General features: G+C 40.8%; 1 protein-coding gene and 1 long non-coding RNA gene across 3 annotated transcripts in view; one reads left to right on the plus strand and one right to left on the minus strand.

Moving 5' to 3' along the window:
* FLRT2 (fibronectin leucine rich transmembrane protein 2) overlaps positions 1-15,689 on the plus strand; it is a 103,213-nt gene that overhangs the window by 48,071 nt on the left and 39,453 nt on the right. The gene's annotated exons all lie outside the window — the stretch shown is intronic.
* Positions 9,540-11,648, minus strand: LOC123584173. Its single transcript, XR_006705211.1, has 2 exons — positions 11,522-11,648; positions 9,540-11,293 (listed from the first exon to the last, which is right to left on the minus strand). It is a non-coding gene; the product is annotated as an uncharacterized LOC123584173 (long non-coding RNA).

Consider the following 15,689-nt stretch of genomic DNA (forward strand, 5'->3'; position numbering starts at 1 on the left):
GAAAACCATGCCTCGGACTGTCCTTCTCCCTGTGAGGCAAAGCATTAATGAAGAGGCCAAAGGCAGCAACGTCCAGCCCCTCTGGGAGGTGCAGTGAGTGTGTGCACGAGAAGAGACAGAATGGGGGCCTGCCTTTGTTCTACCTCAGCCCCCTTCCAGTCGTAGTTCCCCCATTCAGTGCCTTGGCTTCTGAGTGTCAAATTGTTGATCTGTAAAGAAGTGATAATACTATCTTCTTGGCTGGGCTATCTAGAAGATTAAAGCAAGTAATATATGTTAAGTGCTTAGCACAGTGTCTGGGAGAGACATGGCTTTTAAGGAGTTCAGTAAACCTTAATTCCCTCCTGCCTGTAAAAGTCCATTTGGGAGGGTATATTCTAGGATACTTATTGCGTTAACTCTTTAAGAGATTATTCACAACCTTGCTTATTTATTGTCTGCACTCTCTCTGATTAATAACCTACTATTGAGTTCACCAGTGACCCACGGAGATAAAATGATCTTTCTCTCCTCACAATTTGTGTCGTATTTGAAATTCAGGTCATCAGAAGCAGTCTCAGAAACTCATGACCAAACCCGCAGTTATTTGGGTTTCCTTCAGATTCACTGCTATTTTTTTTTAATTACATGTGTTTTCCTATTTTCCTTTCAGGACAAGAGCTACGTATTTTCATCACCATGGTTATCTTCTGATGCTTTAAAGTATTTGCCTGTTTTCCTCTATTTGGGCATAGAGGCAGGGACGTTGTACTTTGTCTAAAAGTATTTACTGTCTCCAAAGAGTAGACAGAGTAACTTAAATTTATAAAGTGCTAAAACATTATCATTATTCTGTGTTTGGTGCTTGCAAACTCAGAACTTTACATGTTGGGAAGAGCTTTCAACACCTTCTTTCCCTCCTTTGAAAAATAATCAACATATTGCCTCTAGCATTCTTTCGAGGAAAGCCAAAGATTGTGTTTTCTGATTTCTGAGCATATAATTTTTATAGCAAACAAGCAGTTTGTACTGCCTTGTACCTTTTGGGGGTAACTTAACAATACGTTGTCTTTTTTTGTTAACAAACTCATTCAGATTTACAGCTCTTCATATTAAAACCAATTACTTGCTTGATGGTAGATATATTCCATTACATTGGAGAAAGGGCATTATAGATACACCTTGGAGGCATTCCAGATCCCCAAGAGCATTCATCTACTGTGCTAAGAAGGGAGCAAACATTCTGATGGCCAGCCCAAGTCCTTGACATGAAAGTCATGATGAGCACATGGTTTGTATTTCTGTTTAGAAAAAGTGAAAAGCCAGTTCTGCCCATGATCTTAAATATTATTACTCCTCTAACTATAGCTCCGGCCATTGGTCAGCGAACTCTGCCACCCTTGTTAAAAACAAAATGGAAATTCAAACCTCACAATAAACAAGGAAGAGAAGATGGGAGCCTCCAAATTGACTCACCTTGTAATGGATTGCCACTTGTATTTTTCATTTTGGGTTGGCAAATCTGAGGCTCGTGGGATTCCATTGTGGGTGACCCCATTTAAATAATTATTCAAAGGCTTTCAAATCGTATCATTCTGATGCTTGCGTTTGCTGTTGGAGTAGAAAACTACAAAGCTGAATCGATTTTTTAAAATTTATTTTTGTATTTTGTCAGTATGTATAAAAATGGAGGATAGGAAGGGAAATGATTCATTTTAAATGACGTATGAATCCATTTTCTCCTGCAGTGCTGTTACAGAACTCCTGTTGACATTAAGGAGAGTTGAGTGTATCGTGAGGAGGAGAATTCTAGTAACTAGCCTAGTGCTGCTATCATTAAAAGGAGGTGCATGGATTTTTATTAATTCCCTGCATCCGTGACCCCCTTGGATATTCTGCTTTCTAGGCACTATGCTCGTTGTTAGTCATCTTCTTAGCTTCTGAGGACCATGTCCTGCCTTCGATATGTGTGTTCTGCTTCCTCTACTGTCGATAGGACTTGAGCCAGAAGGTCAAGGACAGACTTGGGCCTTTATTCAGCAAACAACAATCACTGCCTTTACAGAGTTTGTCAAGCTCTGAGTTGAGGAGGAAAGAGCCAGATATTTTTAATATTGCCTGGGTGCTGCTCTTTTTATTGTCAACCATGCACAAAAGGACATCCAGTCTGTTGTTGTTTTTAATACATAGACCCCCCCCCCCTTTTTTTCTCTATTTCTACGTATAACCATTAAGAAAACTGCTAAACATTCCAGGGTGGCACTTTTGCTGACTCGTGCCTACACAAAAATCACAGGGGCACTTTGTTGACTAGGTGGCGTAAAAGCATTTTGCAAACATCATTATCAGATGAGAACATCTTTATATAACCATTTTGAATAATAATGGCAGCAGTAGCAATGCTAACTGATGGATGATAAACCAAGAATCCATGGCCAAGTGGCTGTCTCTAAGAAGTCACCTTGCAAATCAGAGGCCAAGTGGTGGGAAGGATGCATTGGCCTCCTACCTAGGGCTGACGCTGGCCAAGAAAATAGAGGCCATAGCAGAGTAGGGAAGTTGAGGGTTGGGGAATGCTAACAAACCTTGGTTTTTGGTTATTTCATGTATTGACTTTATGTAGCTCAATGTAGGAGCACTTTTATAAGAAGAGTATTCCTTCCAATTGTAGACTCGTACAAAGTCACAGATAGCTCTGTTGGAGGGTGAAACACCCCTGTCAGGTGGTAAAAGGGGTAAGCTGAGTCTAACTGAAATCTAGATGGCTGTCTATGCTCCTTCAACCCACACGGGCACTTCAAAACCTGGAACCGTCTTATAAACCTGGGAAATATCTGTGCAGCAGAAACACATCGCTTCCGGTTGAAAAACCTTCTATCTTCTGGTCCTCCCAGCAGCTCTGATAGGAATCAGCTTTTGGAAAGCATTTTGAATTCTTTATTTGAGTTGACTGGCATCTGCAGTGAATCTCCACTCATATTCTAGTCTCCCCTTAGCAGAAGAGCCTTCTTCCAGATGGCCCCGATGGGTCTCATGCCCCCCTTCCTCTCAGAGCCCTCTTTGAAGTGCGGTGGTTGGTGGGAGTGAGAAGCCAGAGGGGAGGAGTGGGAGCCAGCTGAAATTCATGCTGCCTGGTGGGCTTACAGGTTTCTCCTTCCCTCTCTCTTTTTTAATGTATATATGATTTTGATTTTGAAATGTTTGCCTTCTCTGGACGAAAGTAAGAGAGAGTTGGTCTGGTTTTAAAGAACACCCCCAGGGCCATCCTGTTTATGCATATTTGATGGTGACAAGCAGCTGCCACCAAAGCCATCAGTGCCAGGATTAGGAAATTGGGTGTATACTCATTTTATTTATGCTTGAATTATTGGGGGTAGGGGGTGGCTAAGGGTTGGGACGTTTCAGGAAATTTATAACTGCGTTCTGATGCTCTCTCTTCCCTAGTATCTCATTTTCCAGCTACCTGGAGAAAACTACTTTACCTCTCAGAACCTCAATATTCCGTATCTGTAAAATGGAAATCAAACTCTTGGCTCATAGGGCTGTTTGGAAGATTAAAGGACACAGTCTTTTAAAGCCCTTTGCATAGTTTCTGGTTTATCGTAACTACTTAAGAACCTGAATCCCTTGTCATTATCAGGACCATGTTTACAATGCAGCGAGTTTTTACTGAATCTGTATAGAAATCTAGAGGGCAAGAACTGACAGGGTCTACCTTAAAAGCAACACCTTTGGAATAATAACGAATACTCTTGGGAGGATATATGCCAATAATCCAGATGAGGGGGGGGGTGGTCATTCGATGCCTAGGCTATTGGAATTTCTTAACATGAGTAGTTCTCAAAAGGGGGTGCTTGGGTCATTTGTAGATTTGTCCTTGAACACTCAGTAGTCTGCTTTGGTTGTCTCAATTGTGTCACTCAGATGTGCATCTTGTCTTTCTTTCTGTTTTTAGTTGTTTGGATTTCTCCCAAAGTATTTGTGGCTAAAATTCCTTTTGGACTCTGAGCTGCCTTTTTTACATAAGCCTTGGAATGGAGTCAATAGAATGTCAAGATGCCAGGCACATTCAGCTTAATAGCAGGTGGGTGTCTGCCGGTCAGCGTGCCTGATTTGCCTGACAGTAGCAAATTTAGGCCAGAATTAATGAGCCAGAGAAGGTGCTGTTGGTGTTGCAGGATTTCTGCAGAGTTTCCAGAAGTCATTTTGTTTTCTCCTCCTAATGCGATCACGCGTACTGAAGAAATTCGGGTTCACATACGCGCCCGTGTGCGCGTGCGGTGTGTGCGCATACATTTACCGTGACATCAAGCCGACTTATTCTTGGAAAATAACCTTGACACACAGACCTCAAAATCTGGCTCATAAACCTCAGGAGAGTTGAGTTGAAGGTAACCGTTTGTCTCCGTCTTTTTAGTGGTCGAGGAGAAGAAAACACGCAAACGCTGAGTAAATCGCTGAGTTTTTGGTTTACACGTCCTAGGACACATTCCTGTTGTATGAAGAACAATGTCAGAAAACAACAGGTCAGCGGAAGGGAGATCCCCTGGGGGAAGGGGATGGAGTCACAAGCCAGGGACTACAGCGTTCCAATCTTACTTCTGCTGTTTAGAGGATGTTTAACATTGAAAACACCACCTGCCTTTTCACTTTCTTTTCCTCTGGGTCTTTACTTAGGTATCAGGGAGTAGAAAAAGACTAAATATGGAAATGCAAGTGAAGTAGTTGGTGTGCCTCATAGCTACTTCCTCAGCGGTGGCTTTCTAGCTCATCTGTAGAGAGAGAAGAACACAGAGATGGTTCTAGTTTCTTCCCTGTTGATGTTTTTTTAGTTGGTCCTTTTTTCTTAACTCTGTGTCTGGCATCAGGCTTTCTCTTGTTTCAGCTTTGGATTTCAGATAGACACTCGACTCTGGAACGTATGCTTTCTAATCGTTGGCCACGATGCCCTTTAAATTCCTGTGACCTCCCATGGCGCGATGGTATTAAATATCCTGATCTAGATTTGGGCAGAGGATGAATAAAATGGAAATGAGGTTTATGCAAATGAGCTTCCCATTTGTTTGGAGACGGTCCGGAGGCTGCTGTGGCAGTCATGGAGTATTCCAGGATTCTAGAACAGAGCAAGCAGTGCTCTGAGTGACAAGCCCGAGGCTTCACGTGGCTCATTACAGGATGCCACCTACCCCAGAGAAGACTGGCCTCTATATTTAGTGGTCAAAGAAAGGAAAACAATAGTTTGACTGTACCATTCAGCCCTAATTTAAACAGTTTAGAAAATTCTACCACGTCTCCACTTCTCGGAACAAATTGATGGTTGTACCCTTCCTTTGGTTCAAAGCCCCAGTCCTCATGGACGTCTATAGTGATGAGTGCAGCACGTTAGCACTGGACGATTTCCATTTTCTTCTGGAATAAGAGGTTAAATTCTCCCTGTGCAATAGTCATAAAGTTTGCTATATGGTATCAATGATTTTTAAATTTATAGAAATAGATTTTAATAATAAAGTTATTTATTTTTATTCAGGAAAAAAGTGTGTGTATTTATCGGGGCTATGAAGATAGTGCCCAAAGTTGCTTTGCCATATTTCACCGGAATGAAAAAGAGATCTAATATTTGGGGTTATTTTGCAGTGTTATTTCTGAGTATTATTCTATCCACAATTAGGACGTGTGACAACAATGATTCTGTCATCGCATTTCAGTTTGGGTCATAGCCTTTGAAGGGATGAAGCCCGGGCTGTGGATGACAGCTGTACCTGCAAACGTGGATGCAATCTGGCATTAATTTATGCGTTTCCCTACAGTGAGGGGCACGGTTCTCTTTTTGTGGTGTTCCTACTTTACCCTGGCTGTTCTTTTGTTGGAGGTTCGCAAATGGAGAGCATCATCAGTGCAGTTTGTCAGTGGAAAAATTAAAGGCTTTGGAGGAAGAGCTAATTTTAAATATTTACTTGACTATTAATTTTTTCTGAGTCTCTGTTTTCATGTCTCTAAAAGCTGTACATAAGAAGTCTTTCTGGAACGTTCTTAGGAAGTTTAAATGAGAGGATATTTATAGTGAGCAGTACCTCTAACAGTGGAAGATATTTACTTACTAACAGCTGTCACCCCATACCCTGTATGATATACCAGGCGCAAGATATGCCCCGGTCCTATTATATATGCAGGCTGGTGATAATGCAAAATGAATGGAGTTTTGATATGATTCTGTTCAGCAGCCAGATGAGCATTAGTTTGATGTAATCTATTCTTACAATTACATGATGTGTGTGTGGAGGGAGGGGGAGCGGGTTGGTAATCATGGTTTGTTTGAATTCAGGAGCCTCTATGAAAGTGATAGAAAGCTTGAGTTGGGGAGAAAGAAAGAAGTAGAAATTATTTGTCCAGTTACTCTGGGAGATCATTTTCAGCCCCACTCATTGATTTTCATTTGTACTTAGGGTTTTGTTTTTTGTTTTTGTTTTTGTTTTTGTTTTTGTTTTGAGACAGTAGAGCCAAGTGGCTATGAAGTGTAGAATCAGGCCAGTCTGGGTCACGGTTCTGACATTTATTGGTGTTCCTCTTCGGTAAGTTACTTACCCGCTGTGGACTCAGTTTCTTCTTTGGTATAATCGGAGTAACTAGAGAACCGACTTCATAAGGCTACTGTACGGATTAAATGAAGACATCTGGAATAAGATGTCTGGCACATAGTTAGGCACCCAATAGATACAACATAGCTACTTACCATGATGTGTATAAAGGGGATAATAGTTCGATCATATGCAGTCGTTGTGTGGATTACAGGAGATACTCGTGCACGGATTTGTCCTCTAAGAAAGTGCTCAGTTTGTCTAGCCGTTTTTATTACCAACTCAGGATGAAAGCACCTAATGTTGAGAGATGTTAAGTAGTGACTGTGGAAAAGGACATCATTTCGTAGGGTTCCATATATGTTAGACGTACGTTAATTTTTGTCCTATATTTCTACTGTATTCCTATATTCTGTATAATTTTTTTCAGAATAAAAATTGCTCATTGTTTCACTGAACAACGTTGTGGGTTAAAGCTAAGCTTCCTGCCCACCCCCGTCCCCTGCACTTATCGAAAATTAGAAAGCCATCTGAGAGGAAAGAACCTAGAGAAAATTCCTGTGTGAGGAGTGAGATTGTCCTTGTGAAGGGTTAGGGCTCTAAGACTTGTATGCAGAAACTCATTGAGAAATAATCTCTGTAAGATGCTGAAAATTATGGGAGGGAGGTAGGGGGATCCAATCCTGACGGTGAGATTGCCTCTCCTAACATTTCCAAAAATAAATACTTATGGAAAATTTGTTTCTGTAAGATAAATTAATTTTAATTTATACAATTTTTATACTGTGCTATAATACTTAAAGTAGTAGAGGTAATGAGAAAAAAATATATATAAAGTGCACCCGTTTTGTTAAATCAGAAATTAAGGAAACACTTTTGACTCATTCAAAATCTCGCTGTTGGCTAAAGTGGAATGGGCAGATTTCCCAAATAGTAGCTTCAAGGAATTAATCCATTGAGTGACTGATGGGCACTCTTTACCATGAGCAGAAGTCAGATGTGGGTTAAAGCAATGAATTTTGGGAGCAGAAAACTTCCAATTGAGTAGCTCCAGATACACCCAGAATAAGGCAGTGGATGCCATAGGGAGAAGCTGTGAGCACACTCCAGAGCGCCTACGGGATGAAGTCAAGATCAGACTGCCGGTCCACTTAAAGGGTATTGCTTCCAGGCATTGTGCAAAGATGAAAATCTAACTTCCTTTACCAGGCAGGAGCACTGCATGCTGATTGCAGTGCTCTGGAGGGAGTGAATGCAGGAACCTCCTGAAAATCAAGGAGAAAAAGGAGGAGGGGGCCTTTCTTAAGCTAATCAGAATCTGACAATGGCTAGAAGGATGTTTTAAGAATAGGCGGTGATTGGCCGAGGTGTTTTGTTATTGATTGGCTCCTGTGATGCACTGGACTGTCTTTATCCCTGTGATAGGATTTATTTATTTATCCCTCAGAGAATATGGGCTCCCCCATTCTCCGGAACCTGGGAGCTTTCAGTCTAGGGAAGGCTCCACAATTCAACTGCTCTCCTCTTAATCTCTATTTAAGCAACAGTGAACTAGGGCTCCGTAGCTACTTGCCTCGCCAAACGGAAGAGCTGATTAGTATTTGCACAGGACTAGGAAATGTCTTTTATGAATGGGATGTGCACGTACCAGGCTGTACAGTATTGACTGGGAGCACTGCACTTATATCCTTGTTTAAATAGTTAGCAGAAGACGTTACATGAAAAAAAAAAAAAAAAAAAAGAAAGTGCTGAAGCGTTTAAAGAGAAAAATGTGGAGGCCAATTAAAGCCACGAAAGGCCTTGTGAATCGTGCATTCTTTCTGTATTCGTGTGCAGGAGTAGACACGGAGGGCCTAGGTTGGGTGACTGGACTCAGTCAGGCTTGGAGGTTCTTCCTTAGCCACTTCTGCAGCTCTTTCTTCCCTTCCTGTCTTTCAGGACATGACAATATGCCCTCCAGAGCCACAGAGGACAGACGTCCTCCTCTGGGCTCCTGTGGCCACTTCTCTGCTCAGATGGCAGGCCTGCCTGGCCTCCGCAGAGAATGACTTCCTGTGCGGTGGCTGGCCGCAGGTGCCCGCCGACACAGGGTGCTGAGTGGCACTGAGAGCTGCTTTATGAGCCCTGCAGAGGCGGTGTGCATGTCTGCAGCTGCGTGTCTGTGACAGTACTGGCGTGTCCGGGCATCGTTGGCCCTACCTTCGTCAGGCCTTCTGTGTGGGAGCTATATGAGGCTTTTGTGCCCCCACTTACTTTTCATTGCAAACGGGGCATCATCCAAAAAGCATGCAAGGGGGGGCTGGCAGGGGGGGCCTGGGAGAGGCAATGAATAAAAATACAAGAGGGCTGAGGAAAGGCAAGAGACAGGGGAGGGCTTCTGTGGCATGGTGAAAGAATATTTAACTTAGAACCAGGAAATGTGGTTGGCCTTCTACCACAGCTGCTGACTGGCCGTGTGACCTTGAACCCTGGTTTCTTTATTTGGAAGATGGTGGTCTAATCTTGCAGCTACCTGCAAGGTGGAGGTGAGATTAAGGGAGATATAATGCTTGTGGTGTCATCTGTCATCAGCACTCAATAAGTGTCTCCAGTCCCTAAGCCTTTCAAAGCCATCCCTCTGCAGGTTTGAGTTGAGTATCTCCCCTCTGGGTTGAAAGAGCAAGATTGCTTGCTCAAATGTTTTATTCCCCATTACTAGTCTTTTTCAGATTTGGTTCATCCCAGACTATCATTTTTCTGGACAGTATTTTACATTGTTGCCTAATACTGCCTTCCCCACTCAAAGGGGGCTCGGTAATGTTCAGTTATAAGAAAAGTACTAAACTTATCCTTATTTTAAAAACCACAAAACTTATTTCTGGTCACAAATATAAGGTAGAATTTATTTGCAAATAAATAAACCTGAAGTTAAAGAGTAAAGTAACCAAAAATAGTAATCTCAGTATAAAGAATCCGTGTGTGTGTGTGTGTGTGTGTGTGTGTGTGTGTGTGTGTTATACAGGAGAGTATACGTATATGTGTTGGGTATTTTATTAGGTATTATTTTACTTAATGTGTTATTTAGAGTTCTAGATTCTTCAGAATAAAGTTTGTGGAGATTAAGGATGGGTGAATTTTATTTTCTTCATATTATATATATCTAAATCATAAGAGATTGGACAATGCCATCTGGCCTTGGACTCTGTGACAGGGTTTAGGTGAAGAGCTGGGAAACAAAGATGAGGTGTTGCATTTTCTTTTCTTTTTGTCTCGTAGCTTATTGAGGAATAATTGACAAATAGAATTGTATATACATTTTCCTTTCTTTTTTCTATTTTTATTTCTCTTAGGCAGAGAGAGAGAAAGAAAGAGAGAGAAAGTTAGAGAATCTCAAGTTGTGAGAATCTCAGCCCTCTTGTATCTTTATTCAAGCAGGTTCCATGGAGCTGGACCTGAGGCTCGATCTTACGACCTTGAGATCATGACCAGAACTGAAATCAAGAGTTGGATGCTTAACCAACTGAGCCATCCAGGCACTCCTACATTTTCCTTTTTTAATGTTCTTCAAGAGTGCCATTGCTTCAGCTTTGCTGTTAGTCAGCAATAATGATAGCAAATACTTTTATATCAGTTATCTCCTTGGCATTGGTTCTATTTGCCATATATATATATGTAAGCACACATGCATATATAAAATACATATATACACACATATATACACACATATACATGCACAAACATACAAAATATATGACTTATGTAATTCTTTTTATAGAAGAAGTAAATGAGGCACAGAGAGGTTAAGTAACTTGCCCACAAGTCACACAGCCAGTGGAGCCAGGCTTCAATCACAGGGGGCTGTGTGACTTGAGCTTCTAGCAACTTCACTGACTTCACTGACAATGCTGGTGTAAGAAATCATGCTTGTTTAATGGGCATAAAGTTTCCTTACTGCAAGGTGAATAAGTTCTAGAGATCTTCTGTATAACATTGCGCCTATAGTTATAGTACAGTATTGTATACTTAACATTTTGTTAGGAGAGTAGATCTCATTCATTGTTCTTACCACAATAAAATGAAATTAAAAAAGAAAAGAAAAGAAACAATGCCTCAGACTGGTGTTTCATAGTCCTGATAAATTCCCCCTCTACTGAGGTGTCAGTTCTTCCACAGTTTAGGAGTTGAAAATATGGTGTTTTGTTATTTTTTTTCAACATAAAAAGTGAAATATAAAAAGGGATCCTGGTTTAATTTTTTTAAGCAATTGAAGTTAAAACGCCAGCCAGGCAAATTCTCCTGGGCATAGTAGACACAGAATCAATTGAGGAATGATCTTGTCATTTGTATAATGGGGCCATGATATTTCTCAAAGTCAGAAGGAAGAAGTTCACATCCAAAATGTCAACACAGGAAGGTAAGCTGGTTCTCATGGAATTTAGGTGAATCAAAGTAATTCCCGCGTAGCTTGTAAATGTTAAAAATAGTAGAGATTTTTTTTTTTTTTTTGTAATTTTTGGAGTTGCCTTCCCTTTATAAATCAGTATTATCCAGTTTAGCTATCAGGGAATCTCATTATTTTATATTGCTAATATCTGACTTGATATTTGCCCTTTGGTTATGTCTTAGGTAAGGTGTTACAATTTCCAGCTTTACCATCAAGTGAGGAAACTCACTTTTACACTGTTTTCAAAATGATATTTAAAAAAAAAATTTATATTCTTCCAGCATTTCAGAATATGGGCAGAAGTAGATTTTAAAAACTGCTTGGGGGCGCCTGGGTGGCGCAGTCGGTTGAGCGTCCGACTTCAGCCAGGTCACGATCTCGCGGTCCGTGAGTTCGAGCCCCACGTCGGGCTCTGGGCTGATGGCTCGGAGCCTGGAGCCTGTTTCTGATTCTGTGTCTCCCTCTCTCTCTGCCCCTCCCCCGTTCATGCTCTGTCTCTCTCTGTCCCAAAAATAAATAAAACGTTGAAAAAAAAAAAAAAAACCTGCTTGGTAATCCAGTTTGTAGATGGCTAAGGAATGGAAAAAAAAAAAAAAAAAAAAAAAAAGCAGAGCTCATCTCGGTCACTCTAATTGCTACTGACAACAGACACCATTTCCAAAGAATTCTTGTGGAAGAGCTACTCCTGCTGTCCAAGACTTCCCTGATTTGTTTTGTTTGCTCATTTGATGTGCAATCTTGTGGCTTCTGGCCCCCTTCACCATCTAAAGCAGAAAAACATATTCGATTCTCAGGCTGTTTTAACTGGACTTGCTCTTCAACTTCTAACTGTTTCAACAAATGGAAGGACTTGACTGTGGAATTTTTTTTTTCCTTTTTAAGTGAACAGTTTGCTGTTGCTCAGACCCTACCACAGGTTCAACAGGCAAATGAAAACTATCTCTTCAGATGTGGTCCCCCTTGACAGTTCGAAAGAACAAAATTACAACGCTCCAAGACTTGAAATAAAAACTCATCCTTGGAATGAGAGCTCATATTCCAAAGATGATATTAAAATGATAATAAGTTTTCATATTCTCCTTTTAGTCCAAAATTTCCCGGATGAAACACTACCCACAAGGCTGTCTTGTCTTCAACAGCCTTATAGTAAGAGTTCTGGAACCCTTGCTTGGTGAATGATGAGGAAGTGTTCTGGGATGCTGCTTTTATTTGAGCTTCCTTTTTTATTTTTGGTGATGCGGTTAGATTGAAATATTCTGGAATGAACCAAACTTGACTATGTGAGTACTGAATTTTATTTTTTATACTATTACAACTTAAAATGAGCGATTATTCTCGTGGCCTCTTATATTTTCCTTTCACATCTTCTTGTGTTAAGTGAAAAACACAGGCACTGTTACCAATAAATTTATTTAAAGAAATACTTATGAGGCAATCAGCATTCCGGTAGCTGGAGGAAGTGCTTTGCTTGGATTATGTCTTACAATATCCTTACCCACCTTTCAAGGAAGGTTCTGTTGTATTATTATCAGCATTATGCAGATAAGGAGACCTGGGCTTCCAAAAGGTCAATAACTTGTTCAGCGTCATGTCACTGGTTCAGAGTTTCTTCATGGCAGTGCATCGACAGTTTGAATTGAATAGCTCTTTGTTGTGGGGTCCGTTGGGCATCCATGGACTCACCCACTGAATGCCAGTAGCACTTCCAGTCATGACTATTAAAAATGTTTAGGGGCACCTGAGTGGCTCAGTCAGTTAAGCATCTGACTCTTGATCTCAGTTCAGCATGGTCTCATGGTTGGTGAGTTCAAGCCCCACATCAGGCTCCACACAGACAGTACGGAGCCTACTTGGCTTTTCTCTCTTTTCCTCTCTCATGCCCCTCCCCTGGTCATGTTCTCTCTCTCTCTCTCTCTCTCTCTCTCTCTCTCTCTCTCTCGTCTCTCTCTTTCTCTCTCCCAAAATTAATAAATAAACTTAAAAAGAAATGTCTACAACATTGCCAAATATCCACCAGGGGAGGGGGGCAAAATGGCCCCTGTTGAGAACACTGGTTATGGGGCCTAGCTTGGGAATATCTTAGATTAATCCCCTTCCTCTAAGATCCCACACTGCATTGCTTTTCTCTGTCCATATAGCAAATAGCTACAGCTCTTAGTTCTTCTTGCCTCTTTCTCTCCCCTGCCCTTTCTTTTTTCTGAACTTAGAGTTTTAGCCCATAGTCAATGGTCAATAATGTCTGCTCGTTCATCTCAATGATGGGCTAAAAGTGCAGTGATAAACACCCTCCTATTCTCTTTGTGGGTGTAGTCAGTTAAAATGGCGTAGATGTCTGCACATTGGGAAAGGAATAGCGCACACAAAGCAGCATGCATGAAGAAACATACAGTAAGCATTTTTTTTTAATTGCTCATCTGTCTTGCCTTTCTCAGTGTGTGCTTGGGTGATGCAGTAGTCTTGTGTTCATGGGGTTGACTTCTAATCACTGTGTCCTATGAATAGCTGAGTGGCCTTTTGCGTTTCCTAATTTTTTGTGGTTTTGATGAAATGAGAACCACCCTTGTATCGTGGTGCCTCTTACTGTGACTTTAGAGAGCGGTGTGATGTTAACTGCTGAACACTTTGAAAAGAATCCCGAGACATCCAATTTGTTGAAAAGTAAATCATTATTCAGGGGGATTGATTTTTAAGATGATATTATCTATTTCTTAGTCATCACTATATAAAGTAGAAGAAAGCAAGGAGGTAGCAACACAAGTCTCTCCCAAGCTATCCTCAGGCTGGTTTCAGTATTCTCAGGAGTAGTCACCTTTTCAGACTTTATAGTCACTGAGGATTTGGACAAACATCATTTTGAATTTTTAAAAATTTTTAATGTTTATTTCTTTTAGAGAGAGAGAGAGAGAGAGAGAGAGAGTGCAAGTAGGGGAGGGGCAGAGAGAAAGACACACACAGAATCAGAATCAGGCTCCAGGCTCTGAGCTGTCAACACAGAGCTCAACATGGGGCTCAAACTCATGAACCGCCAGATCATGACCTGAGCTGAAGTCAGATGCTCAACCAACTGAGCCACCCAGGCGCCCCAGACCAATATCATTTTGGGAGAATGGAATGAAAGCACCCATTGGTGGTGTCTTCATGTTGGTGTCATCTGTCCATTTCCCAGAAGCTGAGGACATATCTGACCTTGTTCCAGTCTAAGTGTGTTTGAAGTGCATTGTCCTATGGGAATTCATTTTCTGTGGAAAGTCTGCAGTGGGAAGCATTTGAACTCTGAAAATCTGAAGATGCACACGCAGGGGAAGGACCACAGTCCTGTACGTTGCTTGGGGAAGTTATGGAGCAGGTTCCCATCAGCACTTGAAATGTAATTTAGGTGAATGTTTAGGTGATCAGAAACCGCATCCCCTTCAGCCTGCAAAATCACCATCAAATTGTTCTTGCCAATTAGCATAGACAAGAACTGAGGATTAAACAAATCTTTATATATCTAGGTTAGTAGACAACTAAATGGTTTCTCTTAATTGCTTTTGATTTACTGAGTGACAGGTGTACATGAATGCTTAACTTATAAATGAGATTCAGTTTTGTCTCCTAAATATATAGCAGTTTTATTGCTTAATAAATATTTCTTGAGCTAAACCCCGACTCTTATGGATGTGAGGAATAAAGAGGCATTATGCTTACATAGAATGCTATATAAATTTAATATGCATTCATCTTATTGTTTTAAACACGTAGAGCAGTCAAGAAATGAATGACTCACTCCACTAAATTGAAATAACAAAGTAAATTACAAATTGATTTTTTTAAGTGTCAAATTAAATATTTGTCTACATAAGTAGTTGATTTCACCCTGCCTGAGATGGGTCATTAAAATAGATGCAACAGGAAGAAAACAATAATCTTTTATGAGATTTTTTTTAAGAAAACACGTGATAGGAAAAAGATGGCTTTCTTATTTCTTAATGTTAATCAATATATTCTGTGATGATGGAAGAGAAAATAGAAAAGAAAGGAAATGACTCTAGAGAAGGAAGGAGGCAGCTCCTCCTTTGTTCTGCCTTTTACATCCCAATGGCCACATCCCCACTTTTCTCCCACTCTGGTAGCAGTCGGGTTACAAATTGTGGGACACACAGCAAATAGTGACCTTCACCCTCCCTTCCTCCTTTAACAGGAAAGAAAACTGGCACACACTTTCTCCTTTGGTGATAAAAGTGTAGCAACTCAGAATAAATGGGCAAAGAAGTATTGGCATTACTCTCAGTCACAAACTGACCACATGACTTCTGCACCTGTTCATGTAGGATGCCATGCCGAGGGCAGTGGGGGATCCAGACATGGAGAATATGCTGCATTGCCGGTTCCATGAGCTCAGGGCTTTCTTTGTAGTCAACCCATAATATTTTAAAATCACATTAATATTTTGCATAATATTTTCAAATCAGTGGAAAGAAAATACACAAAATATATCTTCATCTCCTGTATGTACTACATCTCAATCCACATCTGATACGGGTACCATTTTTTCCCAAGTATGCTATACAGTCGCCACTGGGTGACACTATGATTCATTAGGAAAATTTAGGTTAACATCTGGAGAAAGGAGAAAAAGATGATTTGATTAGATGTCTACATAAAATACCAAGATTAACTTTTCATTTCTTCGGGCATAGCTTTCAAATGGTTAACTAAAGATTTTTTTAGAC

The sequence above is a fragment of the Leopardus geoffroyi genome, chromosome B3, assembly GCF_018350155.1.
Source record: "Leopardus geoffroyi isolate Oge1 chromosome B3, O.geoffroyi_Oge1_pat1.0, whole genome shotgun sequence".
Taxonomy (NCBI): Eukaryota; Metazoa; Chordata; class Mammalia; order Carnivora; family Felidae; genus Leopardus; species Leopardus geoffroyi.